Source organism: Canis lupus, chromosome X, assembly GCF_048164855.1.
Source record: "Canis lupus baileyi chromosome X, mCanLup2.hap1, whole genome shotgun sequence".
Classification (NCBI taxonomy): domain Eukaryota; kingdom Metazoa; phylum Chordata; class Mammalia; order Carnivora; family Canidae; genus Canis; species Canis lupus.
The window spans coordinates 34,061,521-34,087,113 of record NC_132876.1 but is presented as its reverse complement, the minus strand read 5'-3'; the positions used below and the strand labels follow the sequence as shown (position 1 = coordinate 34,087,113).

Genomic DNA, 25,593 nt, shown 5'->3' with positions numbered 1-25,593 from the left:
CCTGAGTTTTTAAGGTCATATCTAAAGAAGAATTTCAAAAGGTCAGTTTTTTTGTTATGTGTTATAAATCACATTATTCTTCTGAAGTGTTTCAATAACAACCACCTCGGGAAATTATTGACGTAATACAAGAAATATTGGAATGCTCTGGCAGTCTTGAGCTTTATTAATAAATCAAAACTGGATTAAAGATTAAAGAATGAATGATGGCAACAAAAAGACTGATAGAGGACTTCCTAGAAAATACAGCCCTATTTTCCTAGTGGGAGCTAAGGGTCATGGGAAGTCCCAATTTTGCCTCAGTTAACCATGGTATTATTTACTAAACTGTATGTGATAGTACGTCTGTGTGTGAAAGATTTTTAAGAGTTCTGAAAAGTTGTCATATAAAGTGTCAAGTTTTGGGAGGCCTGGCTGGCTCATTTGGTGGAGCACACAACTCTTAATCTCAAGGTTGTGAGTACAAGCCCCACAATAGGTGTAGAGATTACTTGTTAAAAGTATAACCTTTAGGGCTGCCTGGGTGGCTCAGTCAGTTAAGCGGCTGCCTTTGGCTCAGGTCAGGATCTCAGGGTCCTGGCATCAAGTTTCACATCACACTCCCTGCTCAGCAGGGAGTCTGCTTCTGCCTCTCCCTCTGCTTCACACCCACCACTGATGCAAGTGATCTCTCTCTCTATAATAGATAAATCTTTTTAAAAAATTACTATCCTAAAAACAAGTAAAAATTAAAAAGTGTCAAGTTTTTATTATTTTTAAAGTCTAGTGAAAAAAGACAGACAAATTCAAACTCAAGACTGCTTAGGGAGAGTGAAAATATAAGGCCATTGTATAGCCTAACTCCCTGGCAGTAGCTGAAGAGATGAGCCAGGGCAGGCTTCTCACCAGAGGACAGAAAATACCTTCTAATTCCTTTTTATGTTTATTTCCAAATTCTCTATGTTATTTTTACACACATCCCTACCCTTCATTCACCTTTTGCTTTCTTTTTTGTTCTACTTCTTGCACTGAACACTGTGAGGATGTGGGTTAACAGAAAAATATTGAGCTAGGAAATTCACCTACGGTGGACCGAATGGAAATCAAAACTATTAATCGTGCCTATTTCAACCATGGTTATATTCAGCTTTGCCATCCATTCCCATTTTCTTCCTTTTTAAAAAATTGGAAATCAAAACTATTAATAGTGCCTATTTCAACCATGGTTATATTCAACTTTGCCATCCATTCCTGTTTTCTTCCTTTTTAAAAAAAAATTGATGCATTTCCTACCATAAATCTGGCTTTATAATGACATCATTGGTTAGATGACTATAAGATAAAGAAAAGTTGTCTCTGGGCAAAGTTTGAACAAAGACAAGGACAACAGACATAAGAGGATTTGAGAAGCAGAAGAGTGAATTTAACAATTACTAACAAGTTTCCAATTAGCAAATTCAATTTAAAAACAGAATATAACAAATCTTCACATCTGTATACATAAAGTATAATATATGATTATCTACTTGTATTTCTGAGAATCACATTTCAGAACTGTGGGTACTCTTAGAGATCATCTCCTCCAAACTTCTTGTGTTTCAAAAATGAGAAAAATGAAAGATGCCTGGGTGGCTCAGTGGTTGAGCATCTGTCTTTGGCTCAGGTTGTGCTCCCGGGATCCTGGCATTGGGTCCTGCATCAGGCTCCATGCAGGGAGGCTGCTTCTCCCTCTGCCTATGTCTCCGCCTCTCTCTCTCTCTGTGTGTGTGTGTGTCTCTCTCTCATGAATACATAAGTTTTAAAAATCTTTTAAAAATGAGGAAAATTGAAAGAGACTTTCCCATGCCATACAACTGGTTAGTGACTGAGCAAGATATAAGAACAGTTCTAAACTAAGTTATCATTGATTTGGTCATCTAACTTGACTTTGACTAAAACTTGTAGGTTCATAAACATGCCCTCATAAAAGGAAACCAGTTTTAAACCTGTATTTGAACTTATTCTTTCATCATGCCTTACTGGAGTCAGAAATGGTATATAATAATCCTTGCTATCATAAAGCAAGGTAATCATGGTAATGAAAATGCCTGATTATATTTTCCTAAAACTATGAGGATAACACAGTGAAGAGATGAGAAACACAAAATAGAAAGATTTTATATTTTTTATTGGGTTGGTAGGTGAGCTCTGAGAAAATGCCTTTCAGTTGGATTTTTATGGTGCTTGAAATTATCATGGGGATCTCCCATAGGAGATGGTGACCTACAAGAAAGGTACAGGAGGACACCTGGGTGGCCCAGTTGGTTAAGTGTCTGCCTATGGCTCAGGTCATGATCCCTGGGTCCTCAGATCAATTTACGCATTGGGATCCCTGCTCACCTGTGAGTCTGCTTCTCCTTCTGCCTCTTTCCTCACTGGTGCTGAGATAAATCTTAAAAAAAATACAGAGAAGGAGAAAGACTATCCAAAAATCTTGTCCACCGTGGAAGGCAAAAATGATAGCTGTTTCCATAATCAAATAAAATTGCCATCTTTAAAATGGCCATCAATTTTCAACTCTAAGAACAGCCCAGGAGATACTACAAGCCTAAAGCATTATTATTAAATTTGAAAACTTTCATTAAATTGAATATGCTTCATGGGAAAAAACTGGGTCTTATATTATACTACTATCCCCAAACAGGGCAATTTATGACACTTCAACTGGCTGGCCAGCAAATTATCAATTCACCAGTGAGGAATAAAACAAGATTGTTCTGTCACCCAACTATGTAAACTTCCATTTTGGATGATATTGTTTTAATGGTAAGTATAACTGAATTTCCTCAGAATAAAATTGAGCTATACATCATAAAGACAGCTTTCAAATACTTCCTGAAAATACCCGAGCAATTTTGTGATTAAACCAACGTGTAATTGAATGAATAACACAGAGCTGGAAATTATGCAAATGCACATCTTAGTTTCACTTGGAGTAATTCTTTCTCCTAATGGGTTAGTATTAGAAGTTATGAACAATCAACAGAGCCAGGACAATGCACAGACATGGCTTAAAAATGTACCAAGATGCCTTCTAAATACCATACATAATTCTTCCTCTCTGAGAACCAATACACACTCCAATCATTAATTAATGTATTAATTCAGACCCCGTGGGAAGAAGCTAGCAAAATGCATAAGTAGGGGTTTCCAAAAGCTGTTTAGGGTAATCTTTCCCACAATACAGCAAATGTTTAAAATTATATAAAAATGTAAAAGGGTCCAAATATATTTTCAATATGAAATCCAAGTACCTGTTACTAGAAAATATAATTTTAACCTAAAATGTGAAAATAAGGGGATCCCTGGGTGGCTCAGTGGTTTAGTGCCTGCCTTCAGCCCAGGGTGTGATCCTGGAGTCCCCAGGATTGAGTCCCACGTCAGGCTCCCTGCATGAGGCCTGCTTCTCCCTCTGCCTGTGTTTCTGCCTCTCTCTCTGTGTCTCTCATGAATAAATAAATAAAATCTTTTAAAAAATAAAAAAGTAAAAATAAAAACTAAAAAAAAATAAAAATAAATAAAATTTAAAAATATGCTGACAGATAATCAGATCCTTTCTCCTATAATAATGGGGAAGGGGTGGATAATGCAATGGAAACTCTGCAGCCTTAATAGATATTTTAGATCAGCAGTTACTCCTCAGGTGGGGATAAATTTGCCATAGTTCTTATCTCACAAGATCATTTCTAAGAAAACTGTCAGACTTAGGTCAGTACAGAGGCTTAGAGTGTATTCTGAAATTGCAAAAAAGTAGATTCTGGAGGCAATCAGCTTTGGATTCGAATCTTAGATCTGTCACTATACTAGGCAAGATAGTACAGGTAATGCCATGGTAACACATTAACCCCAAAACCCTAATGGTTTAATGCAAAATATGCTTATTTTTCACTGAAGCTACAACTCCAATATGGGTCACTGCGGGGCAGCGAGTAGAGTTCTACTCCACATGGTCACTCAGAGATCCAGGCCAAGGGAGGCTCTACCATTTTGTAGCTATATCCTTCCAGGCCAACAAGGTATGGGAAAAGAGCTGGAGAGTTGTACACAAGGTCTTAATGGCTTCGGTAGGAAAATGACAGACATCACTTCTGTTCATAGCTCATAGACCACAAGTGATGCACTAACCCCAAAAATCCTCAATAATGAAGGGAAGCATATGAATCTGATGACCAGTTCATTTCTTTTCCCTGGCCAAGTCATTTGATCTCTTTATACTTTAATTTTCCTATACATAAAATGATATATAGAATAGTAACTACCTCAAAAAGCTGGTGTTTAGGGTTAAATGAGTTATTATATAAAAAGCATTCAGTACCAAGGTAGCGTTTTAGCCTAGTGTCCACTGTGAAAGGTTTGTTACTGAGAGGCTAGATCAAGAAACATGGTCTGCTGCCCAAAGCACCCAAAATTGCAAATGCCAGAGGGCAACAAATCCAAAATGCCTTAGATAAGTAGAGTCAAATCCTGAGAATTTGAATACGAAGTCCAAAAGGTCAGAGGGAGGATTGGATTTGGAAAGAAGTCAAGACATTAGAATTAGAAGAAGAAAGACTGAAAGGAACACAAGTTTGCATCCATTTGAGAAAATTTCTGCACAACTGCTGAACACCATGCTCATCCATAAACTAGGGAAAATAGTAACTACCTAATAGGGGGAACCAGGTCCAATGAAAATGCTAGCTGTAAAATATATTGAGAATCACCAGCAGATCACAAAAAATAAATGGTCATTTCCTTGTCCTCAAAAGTAATTCAAGCCCACTTCTAGAAACAATTCTATAAATAGCCATCAACTGTTCCCACTGACTGCTGCAAAATATTGGGAGCCTATATAGTGGCAAAGCCTTCCAGTACTCACAGTGCTTAGGATGGTGAACATAAAATGCCACCTTTAGGCTAACACCACTCAAGGTTTTTCCTTTCTTCCCTAACTCTGGGGAAAACATACACACTCTCTGTACCTTTCTTTTTGGATGTTATCTGCTTCTCTCATTTATACCCACCTCCTTTAGTGAAGCAACGTTTCCAAATAATGCTAATGAGAAATTGCTCTATGAGACAAGTACGGTCTCCAAATTTCACGGAGGAGGTTCTATTGGAAAGTTTAAAGAAAAAAAAAAAAAACAGGGCTTCTGGGTGGCTGAGTCAGTTGAGGACCTGACACTTCATTTTGGCTCAGGTCATGATCTCAGGGTTGTGGGATAGGGCCCCATAGCGTGGAGTCTGCTTGTCCCTCTCCCTATACTCCTCCCCTGCTCTCTCTTGTGTACTTTTGCTCTCTCTCAAATCAATCTTTAATAAAAAAAGAAAATAAATACTGATTTCCAAAACAATGCTGTTCTTCTCCTAAAGTATTGTCAATGTGGGGTTGTATTCTTAGGTATAAATAAAGAGAATAACAGAATACCATTCAAATGAGTAGACTCATACACCAACCTCACCCTTCAGTTAGGATCTCCCATGTTCATATACCTGAGAGACCTTCCATTTCATGTATAACTTAGAAGTTCAGAGTTATAAGTACTCACAGAGACCTGTTAACCCAATACTCTATTTTAAACATAAGATAACCAACTCTGGAAAGCAGTGTGAAGATTCCTCAAGAAGTTAAAAATAGAGCTACCCAATGACCCAGCAATTGCCCTACTGGGTATTTACCTGAAAGATACAGATGTTGTGAAATGATGGGACACCTGCATCCCAATGTTTATAGCATCAGTGTCCACAATAGCCAAACTGTGGAAGGAGCCTCAGTGTCCATTGAAAGATGAATGGAAAAAAAAAGAAAGATGAATGGATAAAGAAGATGTGGTCTATGTATACAATGGAATATTACTCAGCCATCAGAAACGACAAATACCCACCATTTGCTTCGAGGTGGATGGAACTGGAGGGTATTATGCTGAGTGAAATAAGGCAATTGGAGAAAGACAATCATCATATGATTCCACTCATTTGTGGAATATAATAAATAGTGAAGGATATTAAGGGAAAGGAGGGAAACTGAGTTGGGAAAAATTAGAGAGGAAGACAAACTATGAGACTCCTAACTCTGGGAAACAAAGGTTGCAGGAGGGGAGTAGGGTGGGGGGATGGGGTGACTGGGTGATGGGCACTAAGGAGGGTACTTGATGGGCTGAGCACTGGGTGTTATACTATATGTTGGCAAATTGAACTTCAAAAAAATATTTTTTAAAAGAACTTTAAAAAAATAAAGATAAGGTAACCAAACCAAAGATACTTAGGAAAAAGGCTTCTGGTGGCCTATTTATCTCCAAACTCCAAGTATAAATACAACACACTTTCCACCATACCACACTGCCTCTCTCCTCCACATTTTTCTCTGAAATATAGTAGGATTACAGTCAGGGTTGTAGTCGCTTTGTGAGTATTCTTTTCAAGCTGGCTAAGAAAGCCTGCTTATGACTTTGGCTATTTAATTTCACAATATTGAAATTTGAAATTTGTTATAGGCCAGCTACAGCAGCCAGTCGGAACAACCATTAATTCTTCTTAAGATTTCATTGAATTCTATGGCGCTTGTTGGAAATGTACTTAAGTATTCAAGGGGAAAAAAGCAAATGAAACATCTCCAATTAATAAGAAACTGGACTCATGCCAACAGGGTGTTTTTTTTTTAAATAACCTTTCTCTATGAGTTCATTATTTTCTTCTGGCCGTGAATGAATGTACTACAGTTCAAAAAATACATCTATGGAGATGGACAAGCCTATTGGGAGGAAAGTGTGTACCTGTGTGCATGTGTATGTGTCAATATATGAGTTTATTGACTGATTTGAAAGAAAAGGCATATTCTGCTTTTCCAATTATGTATATGAGGATATGATCACTCTCACCTTGCTATGGAGATTCTAAATGCCTAAGTGAATCACCTTCTTAAAGTCCATTCCAAGTGTAGAGGAATAAAAGAATCAAAGGCCCAGATGCCACCCAAGACTTCTGTAGTTATAAACTGAAATGTGCTCCTCTTTAAAGCAATGAATACCAGGAATAACTTCCAAGCTATTTCCATTTACAGTACATGATGTCAATTGCTTTTAAGTCACATTGTTTATATAAATAATTCTCTACACAAAATACTAACGGGAAGTTAGACTTTTTCAAATTGACAAGTTTTCAGCTAACCTGATCAAATAAATGAGCACTGCATCTTACATGCATAAACTAAGGAAAATAACAATTATCTACCAGGGATGTAATGAAAATTCAATGATAATAATAAGTGTAGAGCACATAGTAGGATTGTCAGAGGATAAAAGGAAATAAATCTTCTTTTCCTTCTTTTCAAAGGTTGTTCAAACCAGTCACTAAATCTTTGATGTTTTAAAAAATTTGAGTTTCCAAAAATAAGTTTCCAAACAAGACCTCAATAATTTGACAAATGGATTCGGCACAAGGTGAACTTGTACACTCTCTCGGATTTCAAACAGTAACACAGGAATTCACTTCCATTCATAATTCCATGCTTTCCAACAAGACTGGAAACTGTTCTCTCCTCCTTGCCACCAGCAGTGCTCCAATTTTTCCACCCACCTACCAAATATGTTCCCAATTTCCACTAGCCTTAATTTTCAGCCAGCTATCATTATTTCCCCAACATATCAACGTGTAAAGGATTCTGCTAGTTCGTTCTCTCCTGGAGGCATTTGCATTTCCTAGAAGACTTTGGATGACAGAAAAGCCATCTGAGAGCCAATGCATCTGTTCAAACAAGTGGAAACATTATCATTTGTGGGAATGTTTTTGTCACTTCCCCTGTGTTTGTCCCAATATCAGGGCTGAGAGTTGAATACTAGCTAGGACAGGAAAATGAAGGGACAATGCTGTCTACTCTTAAATTCCTTATTGGAGTCAGTCCCCAACACTTTGCCCAAAAAAGGCCAGCACTGCCCTGGTGTTTGAGGGTCCCGATGTCAAGGTAAGTCGCCTTTTGAGCTTATTTACCTTCTACCTCTTTAAACCAAGCCAAGAAAACTCACTTGGCAAGAAAATTAATATGATTACATAGAAATAAGACAATTTAATACAATTAGGTAGAATAAGTCAAAACAAATAAGTCAATAATCCTTCCAAATAGGACTCCTAGCATTTTCTAACTAGGCATGGCTAAAGAGTCTTGGTTCCTGCTTAGAATGTAGGGAGATGGGAGAGGAGTGGGGCAAGATGGCGGAGGAGTACGGTCCTCAAGTCACCTGTCCCCACCAACTTACCTAGATAACTTTTAAATCATCCTGAAAACCTATGAATTCGACGTGAGATTTAAAGAGAGAACAGCTGGAACACTACAGAGAGAGTTTGTGCTAACACATACAACTCGTTTTTAGCCACTCTGCACTGAGCCAAATGACTAGAAAGAACTCACCACAAAAGAAAGAATCAGAAACAGATTCTCTGCCATAGAGTTACAGAATTTGAATTACAATTCAATGTCAGAAAGTCAATTTAGAAGCACAATTATAAAGCTACTGGTGGTTCTGGAAAAAAGCATAAAGGATTCAAGAGACTTCATGACTGCAGAATTTAGATCTAATCAGGCCAAAATTAAAAATCAATCAAATCAATTAAATGAGATGCAATCCAAACTAGAGGTCCTGATGACGAAGGTTAATGAGGTAGAAGAGCAAGTGAATGACATAAAAGACAAGTTGATGGCAAGGAAGGAAGCTGAGGAAAAAAGAGAAAAACAATTAAAAGACCATGAGGAAAGGTAAAGGGAAATAAATGACAGTCTCAAAAGGAAAAATCTACTTTTAATTGGGGTTCCAGAGGCTGCTGAAAGGGACAGAGGACCAGATTTGTTTGAACAAATCATAGCTGAGAACTTCCCTTACTTGGGAAGGGAAACAGGCATTCAGATCCAGGAGATAGAGAGATCCCCCACCCAAAATCAATAAAAACTGTTCAACACCCCGACTTTTAATAGTGAAACTTGCAAATTCCAAAGATAAAGAGAACATCCTTCAAGCAGCAAGAGACAAGAGATCGCTAACTTATATGGGGAGAAATAATAGATTAAGAGCAGACCTCTCCACAGAGACCTGGCAGGCCAGAAAGGGCTAGCAGGATATATTCAGGGTCCTAAATGGGAAGAACCTGTAGCCAAGAATACTCTACCCAGCAAGGCTATCATTCAGAATAGAAGGAGACATAAAGAGCTTCCAAGATAGGAAAAACTGAAAGAATATGTGACCACCAAACCAGCTCTGCAAGAAATATTAAGGGGGACTCTGTAAAAAAAAGAGGATGCCCAAACAAATAACCCACAAAAGCAGGGACTGAATAGGTATTATGATTACCCTAAATTCATATCTTTCAATAGGAACTCTGAACGTGAAGGGACTTAATAATCCCATCAAAAGACGCAGGGTTTCAGACTGGATAAAGAAGCAAGACCCATGTATTTGCTGTCTACAATAGACTCATTTTAGACCTAAGGACACCTCCAGCCTGAAAATGAAAGGTTTAGAACCATTTACCATTCCAATGGTCCTCAAAAGAAAGCAGGAGCACCAATCCTCATATCAGATAAATTAAAGTTTATCCCAAAGACTGTAGTAAGAGATGAAGAGGGACACTATATCATACTTAAAGAATCTATCCAACAAAAGGACCTAACAATCATGGATATTTATGCCCCTAATGTGGGAGCTGCTAAGTATATCAATCAATAACCAAAGTAAAGACATACTTAGATAATAAAACACCAATACTGGGAAACTTCAACACGGCACTTCCTGCAAATGACAGATATCCTAAGCACAACATCTCCAAAGAAACAACAGCTTTAAATGATACAATGGACCAGATGGATTTCACAGATATTTACAGAACTTTGCATCCGAACGCAACTGAATACACATTCTTCTCAAGTGCACATGGAACTTTCTCCAGAATAGACTACATACTGGGTCACAAATCGGGTCTGAACCGATGCCAAAAGATTGGGATCATCCCCTGCATATTTTCCGACCACAATGCCTTGAAATTAGAACTAAATCACAACAAGAAGTTTGGAAGGACCTCAAACACGTGGAGGTTAAGGACCATCCTACTAAAAGATGAAAGGGTCAAAAAAAAAAAGATGAAAGGGTCAACCAGGAAATTAAGGAAGAATTAAAAAGATTCATGGAAACTAATCAGGTCTCAACTGATACCAAAAGACTGGGATTGTCCCCTGCATATTTTCAGACTGTAATGCTTTGAAATGAACTCAATCACAAGAAGGAATTTGGTAGAAACTCAAACACGTGAAGGTTAAAGAGTATCCTGCTAAAAGATGAAAGGGTCAACCAGGAAATTAGAGAATAATTACAAAGATTCATGGAAACTAATGAGAATCAAGATACAACTGTTCAAAATCTTTGGAATACAGCAAAAGCAGTCCTAAGGGGGAAATACATCACAATAAAAGCATCCCTCAAAAAATTGGAAAAAACTCAAATACACAAGCTAACCTCACACCTAAAGGAACTGAAGAAAGAACTACAAATAAAACCAGCAAATAGGGCAGCCTGGGTGGCTTAGCGGTTTAGCGCCTGCCTTCAGCCCAGAGCCTGATCCTGGAGACCCAGGATGGAGTCCCACGTCGGGTTCCCTGCATGGAACCTGCTTCTCCTTCTGCCTGTGTCTCGGCCTCTCTCTCTCTCTCTCTCTCTCTCTCTCCCTGTGTCTCTCATGAATAAATAAATAAAACCTTAAAAAAAACAGCAAATAAAACCTACACCCAGCAGAAAAAGAGAGGTAATAAAGATTTGAGCAGAACTCAATGAAATAGAGACCAGGAGAACTGTAGAACAGATCAACAAAACCAGGAGTTGGTCCTTGAAAGAATTAATAAGATAGATAAACCATGAGCCAGCCTTATTAAAAACAAAAGAGAAAAGACTCAAACTAATAAAATCACGAATGAAAAAGGAGAGATCACAACCAATACCAAGGAAATACGAACGACTTTAAAAACATATTATGAGCAGCTATACACCAATAAATTAGGAAATCTAGAAGTAATGGACGCATTTTTGAAAACCACAAACTACCAAAACTGGAAGAGGAAGAAATAGAAAACCTGAACAGGCTGACAACCAGGGAGAAAATTGAAGCAGTCATCAAAAACCTCCCAAGACACAAGAGTCCAGGGCCAGATGGCTTCCCAGGGGAATTCTATCAAACGTTTAAAGAAGAAACAATACCTATTCTACTAAAGCTATTCCGAAAGATATAAAGGGACAGAATACATCCAAATTCATTTTATGAGGCCAGCATCACCTTAATTCCAAAACCAGACAAAGACCCCACCAAAAAGCAGAATTATAGACCAATATCTCTGATGAACACAGATGCAAAACTTCTCAACAAGATACTAGCCAATAGGATCCAGCAGTACATTAAGAAGATTATTCACCATGACCAAGTGGGATTTATCCCCGAGATGCAAGGGTGGTTCAACACTTGTAAAGCAATCAACAAGAGAAAAAACAAGAACTATATGATCCTCTCAATAGATGCAGAGAAAGCATTTGACAAAATACAGCATCCATTCCTGATCAAAACTCTTCAGAGTGTAGGGATAGAGGGAACATTCGTCAGCATCTTAAAAGCCATCTACGAAAAGCCCACAGCAAATATCATTCTCAATGGGGAAGCACTGGGAGCCTTTCCCCTAAGATCAGGAACAAGACAGGGATGTCCACTCTCACCACTGCTATTCAACATAGTACTAGAGGTCCTAGCCTCAGCAATCAAGCAACAAAAAGAAATAAAAGGCATTCAAATTGGCAAAGAAGAAGTCAAACTCTCCCTCTTCGCCGATGACGTGATACTGTACATAGAAAACCCAAAAGACTCCACCCCAAGATTGCTAGAACTCATACAGCAATTCGGCAGTGTGGCAGGATGCAAAATCAATGCCCAGAAATCAGTGGCATTTCTATACACTAACAATGAGACTGAAGAAAGAGAAATTAAGGAGTCAATCCCATTTGCAATTGTACCCAAAAGCATAAGATACCTAGGAATAAACCTAACCAAGGAGGTAAATGATCTATACCCTAAAAACTACAGAATACTCCTGAAAGAAATTGAGGAAGACACAAGGAGATGCAAAAACATTCCATGCTCCTGGATTGGCAGAATTAATATTGTGAAAATGTCTATGCTACCCAGGGCAATTTACACATTTAATGCAATCCCTATCAAAATACCATGGACTTTCTTCACAGAGTTGGAACAAAGCATCTTAAGATGTCTGTGGAATCAGAAAAGGCCTGAATAGCCAGGGGACTATTGAAAAAGAAAACCAGAGCCGGGGGAATCACAATGTGAGATTTCAGGTTGTACTACAAAGCTGTGATTATCAAGACAGGATGGTACTGGCACAAAAACAGACACATAGTTCAATGGAACAGAATAGAGAACCCAGAAATGGGCCCTCAACTCTATGGTCAACTAATATTCGGCAAAGCTAGAAAGACTATCCACTGAGAAAAGGACAGTCTCTTCAATAAATGGTGCTGGGAAAATTGGACATCCACATGCAGAAGAATGAAACTAGACCATTCTCTTACACCATACACAAAGATAAACTCAAAATGGTGGAAAGATCTACATGTAAGACAAGAATCCATCAACATCCCAGAGGAGAACACAGGCAACAGCCTTTTTGAACTCAGCCACAGCAATTTCTTGCAAGATACATCTATGAAGGCAAGGGAAACAAAAGCAAAAATGAATTATTGGGACTTCATCAAGAGAAAAGACTTCTGCACAGCAAAGAAACAGTCTACAAAACTAAAAGACAACCTACAGAATGGGAGAAGATATTTGCAAATGACCTATCAGATAAAGGGCTAGTGTCCAAGATCTATAAAGATCCTATTAAACTCAACAGCCAAGAAACAAACAATCCAATCATGAAATGGGCAGAAGTCATGAACAGAAACTTCACAGAGGAAGACATATACATGGCCAACAGGCACATGAGAAAATGCTCTGCATCACTGGCCATCAAGGAAATACAAATCAAAACCACAATGAGATACCACCTCACTCCAGTGAGAATGGGGAAAATTAACAAGATAAGAAACAACAAATGTTGGAGAGGATGTGGAGAAGGGGGAAGCCTCTTGCACTGTTGGTGGGAATGGGAACTGGTACAGCCACTCTGGAAAACTGTGTGGAGGTTCCTCAAAGAGTTAAAAATAGAGCTATCCTATGACACAGCAATTGCACTGCTGGGGATTTACCCCAAAGATACAGATGCAGTGAAACGCCAGAACACCTGCACCCCAATGTTTATAGCAGCAATGTCCACAATAGCCAAACTGTGGAAGGAGCTTCGGTGTCCATCGAAAGATGAATGGATAAGGAAGCTGTGGTCTATGTATACAATGGGATATTACTCAACCATTAGAAACAACAAATACCCACCATTTGCTTCAACGTGGATGGAACTGGAGGGTATTATGCTGAGTGAAGTAAGTCAATCGTAGGACAAACATTATATGGCCTCATTCATTTGGGGAATATAAAAAATAGTGAAAGGGAATAAAGAGGAAAGGAGAGAAAATGAATGGGAAATATCAGAGGAGACAGAACATGAGAGACACCTAACTCTGGGAAATGAACAAGGGGTAGTGGAAGGGGAGGTGGGCAGGGGGATGGGGTGACTGGGTGACGGGCACTGAGGGGGGCACTTGATGGGATGAGCACTGGGTGTTATGCTATATGTTGGCAAATCGAACTCCAATAAAAAATATACAAAAAAAGTCACAGGATGAAAGGTACAGCATAGGGAATATGATCAATAGAAATAGTAATAGTTCTCTATGGGGACACACAGTATCTATGCATGGGGTGATTGCAGTTTCAATAAACATAAGTGTCAATCATAAAAAAAATGTAGGCAGATGGATGTAGAGAACACTATGTAACACAGCCACAAGCACTCATAGTAATACCTTCAACGTTATACATAAAAGGGCTTGTATCTGGCCTATTCCACTGACCGTGTCATTCATCTTGCAATTTCCACCTACCTACAGCCCAGCAGAGGCTACATCTAAACCGCAAAATGTTTGATATTATTCCTTTACCAGGCCTTTGTTCAAAGAGGGCAAAAATTCTACCTCAAACTGACATGGAGGACAATAAAGATGTTGAAGAAAGCTCTGCTCTTTTCTGTTTATTCCTTAAAACATTATGTGACAGGGGTAAATCTGCAAGCCTTCTATTCCAAGTATCTTTAGCATCTGTCCTCTCTTTTGTTGGACACGACTCGCCTGCTTCTTAAATGATACTGTAGATCTCGTAGCCATGCCCTGCCAACAATTTAGCATCCCTTCAATCATGTTCAAAGAATCCTTTAAACCTTGCCAAAAGACTCATAATTCATAAAGAGCTACATACTTTAAGAAAGCGATCTTTTCAAAGTGAGTCCTTCAGACCTAGAGTGATCTGTAGGGTGTCCCACTCAGTGTTGTTCAGGTGGCCCCTCTATAACTTAATTAAAGCTGCTTCATTTGTTTATTTGTTTTATAGATTAAGTTTTTGAGGCTTTTTTCACAGCGAACAATTTCCATTATATATTTATATATATATTATATATATAATATATATATATATTAAGGTTATCAACATACATATTTAAAGTGGGCTTGAACTCATAACCCTGAGATCAAGACCTGAGCTGAGATCGAGTCGACCATTTAACCAACTGAGCCACCCAGGTACCCCCCAACATAAGTTTTTTGATGAATTCCATTTGGATTGTTGCTCCACCACACAGTCAAAGCATGACATGACAGTCAAGTAAGCAGTTCTTCTCCCCAACATCAAGCTTTCTCTCCAAGACCACTGTTAACTTTAAAAAGAATCTCTCCGGTCCGCTGGCTGGCTCAATCGGTAGACCAAGCAACTCTTAGTCTTGAGGTTGTGAGCTCAAGCAGGACAATGGGTGAAGAAATTAAATATAAATTCTCTAGAAATAAAAAATACATGAAAAGAATCTCTAGGTCCTAAAATTAAGTCTTTGCAGCCCAGCTAATTATTGGCATCAGAACTATGGGGGAACTCATGAAAATTCAAGGGTTAATAACTATTTTGCCACAATTTCATGTCAGCATGCACACCTGGCTGATGCAAGGCCTTAGGTCTAAAGTCTGCCTGGATCAACCAGAGCTGTGCGAGATTTGGAGGTCTGATAGAGCCAAAAGAAATAGTTTTATGAATTCTAGACAGGTACCAATGCCTAGCGCTGTGAGGAACAATGAATACTTGGACTGATTGGAATACTAAAGACATTGCCCTAAGCAGGTGAATACTGTAGAAATGTTTCATGATGCGAAATAGGAGTTGGAGAGTGTATTAGTTTAGTATGCTAGGGCTGCCCTAAAGGAACAACTGAAATTTAATTTCTCACGGGTCTGGGGGCCAGGAGCCAGTAATCAAGGTGCCGCCCAAGTCAATTTTTGGTTAGGTCTTTCTTCCCTGGCTAACAGCTACCTTTCTCACTGTGTCCTCACCTTTTATTTGTGCAGAGCAAGTGAGAGAGAATGAAAACTCTCATGTCTCATCTTCCTTTTATACATATATTTATTTATTTTTGGTTGTCTAATGCTGCTTCATTTAAACTTTTTTCTGTGCGCTTCTTAACCAGCTGGGCATTCCACCACACCATCATCTATGATGTCATGAAGGTGGCGGCCAGCAACACTGCAGCCCACAGATTGGAACCATTAAAGAGACACTGGGGACTACCCAGAGTTCTTTAGCTAAAGAACAGTGCCACATCTGTTGGGCAATGTTTACAATCTCATCAAAAGTGATAATTCCACTGTGCTTAAAGTTTTTCTGCCTCTTTCAGGCTCTTGGTGGTTCCTTGAGGGCTTTGGTCATCAGCACAGAGGCGGAAGGTACCATTTCAACCTGGATCTGTCTGTCCCGAATGGTCAGTTTCACTGTAATCCTGAGATGCTTCCAATCTTTGGTTGCCTTAGTGATGGCACTGCCAACCATTTTTACAGACAGGTCCAGGAGGCTAATCTTTGGGGCCAGGGCAGACATGACACCAATTTCCACACCTGTGCACCTCAAGTGTGCCACTTTGACCTCCTTGAGATCCAACCTAGGTGGCATGTCGGAGGCAGCAGGTATAGGATGAACCTGGATTCAGGACAATGGAAAACAGGTCAATCCCATGTTAAATTTGTACTCTTCACTGAACTTGTCCATGGACATGAGTCTGGAGACAAGACACAAAGTGTAAGTAGAATTGTGAGATGAGATAAAATGATCTCTGCTCTAGACCTCTCCTTCTCAAGACTGTCATGATGCTGGCCACTTTCCCCTCCTATCTACCCTAAATCTCCAACATCAGGGTGAATGTTGAGATGAAATAAAGAATGAAATAAAGAAATTCATCAGAATGAAATAAAGAAAAAATACTAGGATATTCCTGGTTAAGTGAATAAGTAAATACACACTGCCAGCGAAGAGAAATATCACTCCAAGAGAAATATCACTCCCTACTATTTATCTTTAGGATTGCACTATTAAAAGATTACCACATATTAATTCCTCAAATTAACTAGTTGTCATTTTAGCAAAGTATAGATTCTGGTCTTGGGAATTTAAGAACCAAGCTGGCATTTTCAAGGAGGGTTAGGAAGCATGAGAGTAACAAATACTTACATGAGTAAGAGGGAAGATCCTATGTCCAAACCCAAGGACATTGAACTTGGGAAGGCCAAAGGAGGAAAGGCCTGGCTATCACGTAAAAAGGGGGAAGCAGCAAGAGTGCTATGGGAACCCAGTGAGAGGAGAGGTACAAAAACAAACCACCTGTATCACCATTTAGCTCAAGGAACATTCTAGAAGTTTAACCAGAGACTGAGTTAGAGCACTCAGACCTCCAAACCAAAATGACCACTGGGACCAGAGTGAGGTAGCAAAAGTCAACATCTCCAAGAGTGAATACCTAGGAGGTACTCCATACATATTTGCTAAATTAAACTGAACTTTGGGCTCACCTTCCCTATATGTTTGATTTATATACTTCGTGGCATTCACCCTTACTTCCTATTACTTGGTTGTCTGTTGCAACCTAACAGTCCACCTGTTAATTACCTTGTCTGCATGCCTCATATATCTCAAAAGTAAAGATAAATACAGATAAAACATACATCAAAAATCAGGAGACTTTTTTTTAAATCATAGCATACATTTATCCCAAGCACTGCTGGCTTCATTTTCCCTCTGAGATGTGACGAAGAACAACAATAAAACCTGCCTTCCTGTAACACCTTTACATTAGTCAGGGTTTTTCGTTATTTCTCCTAGACCATTTGCTGTGAACACAATTTCAAAACACAGAGGGGTACCGAATCGGAGAACCCTTATTTCACCACCTCCTGCCTGAGAGAGGTGGGAGTGTAGAAAATAGAAAGAACCTGTCATTCACAGCTTCAAGCAGTTGGAATATCTTTGGGACTGGAGCTGACCCAGAACAAAACCCACAAAGCCTTCTTGATGATCCCTCGTGTTCCTCTATCTAAGCCAACAGACAAAGCCCTGCATCCCAATTCCCCAGCTTCTCACCGTGCCAAAGTAATTTCAACACCGAAACCCACCCAGCCCTAGAGAGTAAGAAACAGCACATGCACTTGCGGCTGTTTGATTACAGATCAAGTGCTCCAACTCACAAAGCCTCTCCCCTCTAGAAAGCTCAGTGTCCCGTAGGTCGCGTGTGCCTTTGATTAGCTACCCTCCGAAAAGCCCGAGATTGCCTCTTTTGCTTCATCAACAGCTAGAGGAACTGGGTGAGGAATTTCGACCCGGTGGTCGTAGCACACCACCTCAAACACTTGAGGAGAGCTTAACAAGTGACCGCTGTATACTCAGACCGTGCTAGTGAAATAAAAGCACAGATTGGTTGTGGAGACATTTATAAACATAGTCAAGTATATGATTATCAATATATGTTATATATAAGGAGGCTGCTCCTTCTATACGTGGTTTGTCATCGGCAGTGTGAATAACAAAAGCAGAACCTGATATTTCAGCGACAATTTTTCAGAAGGCTTTGTATTTTAGCGCAGTTTTCACTTACCAATATGCGTTTAAGGTTGCTGCACATCAGTTCATGAAATTAGAGTCCACTTTTTTTTAGGATTTTATTTATTTACACAAGAGAGACACGAAGAGGCAGAGACACAGGCAGAGGGAGAAGCAGGCTCCATGCAGGAAGCCCGATGCGGGACTTGATCCCAGGACCCCGGGATCATGCCCTGAGCCCAAGGCAGAGGCTCAACCACTGAGCCACTCAGGCATCCCTAGAGTCTACTTCTTTTATCACTAAATAATATGCCATTTTATGGATATACCACAGTTTAACCATTCACCTACTGCAGGATGTCTTGGTTGCTTCCAAGCTTTGTCAGTTATGAATAAAGCTGCTATAAACATCTGTGGGCAAAATTTTGTGTACATCTCAGTTTTTGCCTCCTTTGGGTAAATGTCCAAGAGTCCACTTGCTGAATTTTACAGTAAGACATGTTTCATTCATGTTGTAGGAAACTGCCAATCTGGAACTACAGTGGCTATACCATTTCACATTTCCTCCAGCACCGAAGGAGAGTTCCCCTTTCTTGACATTTTCACCAGCATACAGTGTTGTCAACATTTCAAATCTCAGCCATTCTAATAGGGGCGTGCTGGTATCTTGTTGTTTTAATTTACAATTCCCTGCTGTCATATCTTCTTGGCCATCTTTTCATTTGCTTGTCATATGCATACCTTCTTTGGTGAGGTGACCGTGCAGATCTTTTGCCCATTTTTTAATGGGGTTGTTTTCTTATGGTTGAGTTTGAAGAGATTGGGGATATCTGCCAGATATCCGGCAGATAAAGGATAGATGCCGATCCTTTAGCAGATATATGTTTAGAAAAGATTTTCTCTCAATCTCTACCTTTTTTCATTCTCCTAATACTATCTTTAGCAGAGAAAAAGTCTTCAGTTTTAATAAAGTCTAACTTTTCAATGGTTTCTTCATGAATCATGCTTTGGCAATTTTATCTAGAAAATCATCATAAAACCGAACGTCACCTGGATTTGCCCCTATATTATCTTCTAGGCCTTTTCTACTTTTGCATTTTACATTGAAGTCTGATTCATTATGAGGGTTTTTCCTGTAGATGTAAAGTTTGTGACTATATTTTGTTTTTATTCTTTACATGTAGATATCCAGTTGCTCAAGCACCATTGTTCAAAAGACTATCCTTCTGCATTGAATTGCCTTTGCTCCTTTCTCAAAGACCAGTGGACTCTATTTGTATAGATCTGTTCCTGGGCTCTCTAACCTGTACCATTTATCTATTTGTATATTCTGTCATTAATACCACACAGTCTTGAGGTCTGTAGCTTTACAGTAAGTCTTAAAGTAGAGTAGTGTCAGTTCTCCAACTTTGTTCTCTTCTGTATTGCATTGGCTATTCTGAGTCTTTTGCCTTTCCATATAAATTTCAGAATCCCTTGGTCTAGATACCCAAAATAACTTGCAGAAATTTTAGTTGTGGGGGGGGGCAGCCCGGGTGGCTCAGCGTTTTAGCACCTGCCTTCAGCCCAGGGTGTGATCCTGAAGACCTAGGATCGAGTCCCATGTCAGGCTTCCTGCATGGAGCCTGCTTCTTCCTCTGCCTGTGTCTCTGCCTCTCTCTCTCTTCTCTCTCTCTCTCTCTCATGAATAAATAAATAAAATCTTTACATAAAATTTTGGTGGGGATTGCCTTAGAAAGTTAGAAAGAACTGACCTCTTGACAAGATTGAGTCTACCTATCTATATAGGAGTATGAAATGTCTCTCCATTTCTTTAAAACTTTGATATTATTCATCAGAATTCTGTCATTTTCCACAAATAAATCTTCTCTATAATTTGTTACATTTATAAGTAATGATTTCATTCTTGGTGCAAATGTAAAAGGCATCCTATTTTAATTTTAAATTCCAGTTGCTCATTGCTAGTATACGGGAAAGCAATGGACTTTTGTATTAACCTTTCATCCAAGAACCATGCTATAATTAATTATTACCTTCAGGAGTATTTTAGAATTTTTACAAAGACACTCATGTTATCTACAAATAAAGACATACTTATTTCTCCCTTTTCAATATTTCTTTTTTTTTTCTTGACGTATTAAGTAGCTAGGCCTTCCAGTACAATGTTGAAAAGGAGTGGTAAGCAGGGACATCCCTGTATTATTCCTAATTATAGAAAGAAAGTATCTAGTTTCTCACCATTAGGTAGGATGTCAGCTGTAGACTTTCTAGATGATCTTTACCACTTTGTAGAAGTTCTCCTCTATTCCTAGAGTTTGCTGAGAATATTATCATAAATGGATGTTGGATTTGGCAACTGCTATTTTCTACATCTACTTATATGATAACATGATTTTTCTTCATTAGCCTACTGATATGATGGATTACATTAATTGTCAGCAACAATTTTGAAACCTAATGTCCCATAATATTATAATATTGATAAAAACATAGTATATCATTAGGATGGAATATTAGGCAGATATTAGTCAGGTTTTCAAAAATATTTACTAACCTGAGAAAATGCTAACATAATAAAAATGGAAGGAGCAAGCAGATGCCCAGAAAACCCTAAATAACAAACAAGAGGGCAAAGAGACAAAAACAGCAGATCCCCTAGCTCAAAATTTTTCCATTCCCAGAGCTGGGCAGAGCAGGGCTGAGTAAATGCTACATACCATCTTTACCATCATCTGATTCAGTCAACCAACAAGAAAAAATTAATATGAAATTCCAGCAATAAGATATAAAAGACTAGAGCTAAAGACTTTTCTGCCCCTGCTTTTGCTCATTGACCAGATAACTCGAACTACCTGCATTATCAATGTAGCACAGACCTGGGGATTTTATTACTTGTACTTAAACACCTCTTTTTGGAAATGGCCAGCTTGTTTTTTTAAGTCTGTTTTTCCTCAATACATCTTTAAAGATTTTTAAAATCTCAAGTTGAGCAGATAGGAAAAACTTTTAAGAACCTCATTTTTAATTTATAATAAAAGCTTACAACTTTATTTTTTTTTCAAAAATGTAAACAAATACAAAGCATGTGTTAATAAAGATCTTAAATGGGGCACCTGGGTGGCTCAGTCAGTTAAGTGTCTGCCTTTGGCTCAGGTCATGATCCTATGGTCCTGAGATCAAGCCCCACATAGGTCTCCCTGCTCAGTGGGGAGCTTGCTTCTTCCTCTCCCTCTATGCCCTAGACCCTGCTCATGTTCTTCCAAATAAATAAAATCTTTAAAAAAAGGTCTTAAATAATTTTTTAAAAACTGGAAGAGTGGGATACAATATTCTGGGTGTGTATATGATACATACAACACTACATATTATATATATACACATATTTACATCAACAGAAAACCACAAAATTTTTAAAACATGGCACTTATATTGAAACAATGATCCCTTTTGCAGTCTAAGAACTAAAACAAGAAGGAAGAACATTGCTTTGCCCAAGCTCAGCTGGAGATATATGTGTATTGAAGGAATCAAATATTCTGCTGCTTGGTGAATGTCCATGAACAATGAAAGCAATGGGAGTATTGACTTCAGGATTACAATAAATTTTCACAAGCAGGAAAATTTGCAAATATGAAATCCATGAATAATAATAATAATCAACTATGTATAAATGTATGCATATATAGAATAATGATTATACATTGTATAATACTGAAAGAAGACAGATAAAATTGATAATGTTTGATACATGTGATGTTAATTTCTATTACTTTTTTATTCAAATTTTACGTGAAAAGCTGTTCATTGCAAAATTAATTACAATGGTGACAAATTTTCTAACCCTAAATATTATTGAAGAATAGTTTATTATGAGACTTCTACAATATAAAAAGTATGCATTTTTAAAGATTATACTGAAGAATTTTTGATAATATGCAAAATTTTTATAATATAGTATCAAATGAAAAAGTATAATCTCTGTAACACTTGGCTGGTTCAGTCAGTGTAGCATGTGACTCTTGATCTTCGGGTTGTGAGGTCAAGCCCCACTGTGGGTGAAGAGATTCCTTAAAAATAAAATCTTCAAAAGGAAATAGTACAATCTCAAACCCTATACATAATAGAATCTCAGCTCTATCAAGAAATGGCTATCAGAACATAGGTCAAAATGTTAGCAATATTTCTCTCTGATGGGTTGGAATTATGAACAATTGTTACCCTTTTCCCTGAACACTTATGCATTTTCTAAAGGCTTCAAATGAGTGCCACATAGCCTTCTTACGAATAGAAAAAAAAATGTTTAGTGTGTCTAGTAACTAATTAAAATCTCAGAGATCGGGACACCTGGGCAGGCTCAGTGGTTGAGTGTCTGCCTTTGGCTCAGATTGTGATCCTGGGGTCCTGCAATCAAGTCCCTCATTGGGCTCCCAGCAAGGGAGGCTGCTTCTCCCTCTGCCGATGTCTCTGCCTCTCTCTGTGTCTCTCATGAATAAATAAATCTTTGGAAAAAATAAAAAAATAAATAAATCCCAGAGATCTAAGACATTTTTCTGGAGTATGAGATGACCTCATAAATTCTAAATCCCTTCCCAAGAAAGACATCCAGATTTGGGAATATTTCGGATTTGATTTTCTCTGTATTTCTGTTATTTCTATAATGAACTAGGAGTGCTTCTGTGATAAACCAAAATCAATAAAAAGCAAACTTCACTGGGAAGTGATACTTAAAATGTTAACATTATGCAGACATATATTTAACATAAACTAATACATACACAGCCATTTCAAAGCAACATAAATTGGAGGAAAAGATCCGTATCTATGGAAGACAGTAGAGCAAAGTAGAGAAAAACATATGTGAGTACAGGTCACACTCAAAGATGAGTAGAAGCTGATGGTAAATATTTGCTTCCTTAAGCTACAATACTGCAGCATGTTAACATCCTAAGATTCCTTACAAATACATATTGGTTTTGAAAGTGTGTATACATTTTATTGAAGCACACTGTATATTTGGGTCTGCTTAAAAGCTTGTTTGTAGGTCTATTAAATTACAAAACACATCAAAGAAACCACTGCTTCCAAACAGATATGCAAACTTTCGTCAAGGCAAAACTCTTCCTTTACCTAGGGGCATGCTACCTTTAAGACTGCATTTTGTCCCAACAGGATCATTTTTTCATTAAGCCTCTTTTGCTTATGCCCTAGAGCCTTTCTTCTGAGTCCGCACATGAGATTCAAACAGAGAATAAAGACCAGAAATTTTCCTGGAACCTCTTGGGTTTCTAGAATCTGACAGCAAGAAGCAAGTAACATGATCTATGCAGCCTACCTTCTGTTGTTAGGAGAGCATATGCCATAAAAACATTTCAAAAAAAAAACATTTCAAAACAATTTTTAAGGTGTAAAAAAGATTGAAAAATCAAATTATTAAGTGAAATAACATCAACATGTAACTGGGGCTTGTACCATTGGCAGCTGTCGCATATTCTGACAATATACCTTCACAGGAGCTATCAAATGTGCTCTTCCTTTCTGTGTCATCTCTTGTTTATAAAGAAGTGTGATTATAAAGTAATATGACTATTTTAATCTAATATATCATACACCCGTTTCCTCATAATGAGCATCTTTCTCTTCAAAGGAATCACTTTGAAGGTGCCACATATTTCATTGCTCAAAACCTGCTTGAAACACCATTTAGAGAGTACCTTCTGACACAGGAGAAAGGCCATCTCAACATTTTACAGTCCTCTCCGTTTTCTGACTCCAGTTAGATGACAAGACATGGTTTTGAAATCTTTCCATATATCTCAGGCAAATTATCCCCTTGCATGATAACGCTTGACCCCTATTAAGAATATTTTTAAACTACAAGCATAAAATTGTTATGTTGTATCAGTATTTTCAGATACAGGTGGAGCTCAATATGTGGTTAAATTTTTTAAATGATTTCTAGGGGCACCTGGGTGGCTCAGTGGTTGAGCATCTGCCTTCGGCTCAGGGCATGATCCCAGGGTCCTGGGATTGAGTCCCACATCGGACTCCCCACAGGGAGCCTGCTTCTCCCTCTGCCTATGTCTCTGCCTCTCTCTGTGTCTGTCATGAATAAATAAACTTTTTAAACTAAATAAATAAAAATGATTTCTGAAATGACATGTATGAGTTTTATATTTTTTGGAACATTTTAATCAACAGATGTTTATTGAGCATTTACCATGTGCAGCACACAAGAAACAAAGTCTCTGTTATTATAGAGTTTATGGTCTCTTTGAGGAGACAGACAACAAGCAAATACAAAACACATATATGGTATGATGTCAGGTAAGGATAAATGTTCCTCAAACAAAAATTGAGGAGAACCTGGGTGACTCAGTCAGTTAAGCATCTGCCTTTGGCTCAGGTCATGATCGTGGGGTCCTGGGATTGAGGTCCGCGTTGGGTGGAGAGCTCAGTGGAGAGCCTGCTTCTCTCTGTGCCTGGCATTCCTCCTGCTTGTGTACTCTCTACCTCTGATAAATAAATAAAAATATTTTTAAAAAGAAAAAAATTGAGTAAGGGAACAGACAGTATCAAGAGAGGGTGCTATTTTACATACAAGAGTGGGTGACACAGATACCGCAAAGAGGTAAAAGAGCAATTCAAGTGAATATCTAAGTGTCGAGTATTCCTAAGAGAGAGAACAAGCCAAAGTCTTTGAGGCAGGATCATGCCTGTGTTGTTTGAGGAACAGAAAAGGAGTCGGGCTAAAATGGAGAAAGCAGGGATGCCTGGGTGGCTCAGCGGTTTAGAGCCTGCCTTCCCGCCCAGGGCGTGATCCTGGAGTCCTGGGATAAAGTCCCACATCAGGCTTCCTGCACAGAGCCTGCTTCTCCCTCTGCCTCTCTGTGTCTCTCTCACGAATAAATAAATAAATAGTCTTTAAAAAATGGGGAAAGCAAAAGGAAGAGTGACAACAGCCATGACAACAGAGGGAGTCAGAAGCCAAGAAGGGATTGTAGGCCATGGAAAGGGTGGTGGACTTCTTCAAAGCATGATCAGAAGCCACTGGACACTTTTAAGTAATGGAATGACATGATCTGATGAATGTTTAAAAAGGATCGCTCTGAATGTTGAGTGATGAATAGATTGTACACGATCTAGGAGGTTATTGGTATTCTCCAAGGCAAGAGATAATTTGGACAAGGGTATCATATATTTTTATACCATAAATATTGATCTGCATGGGTTTTTTAAAGATTTTATTTATGCATTAGACACACAGAGAGAGGCAGAGACATAGGCAGAGGGAGAAGCAGGCTCCATGCAGGGAGCCTGATGTGGGACTCGATCCCGGGACTCCAGGATCACACCCTGGGCTGAAGGCAGGTGTTAAACCACTGAGCCACCCAGGGATCCCCAACCCTCTCAGTTCTTAGCCAAGTCACAAATTCCTTGGATGACCAATTGTTCCAAAATAGGAAAAAATTTAATTTGCTTAACCTACCCTCATGTTAGTATGATCCT

The 25,593-nt window shown here is 38.6% G+C and overlaps 1 pseudogene; it reads right to left on the bottom strand.

Moving 5' to 3' along the window:
- Positions 1-15,683: 15,683 nt before the first annotated feature.
- Positions 15,684-25,593, bottom strand: part of LOC140628439 (large ribosomal subunit protein uL11 pseudogene) — a 144,679-nt pseudogene continuing 134,769 nt past the window's right edge.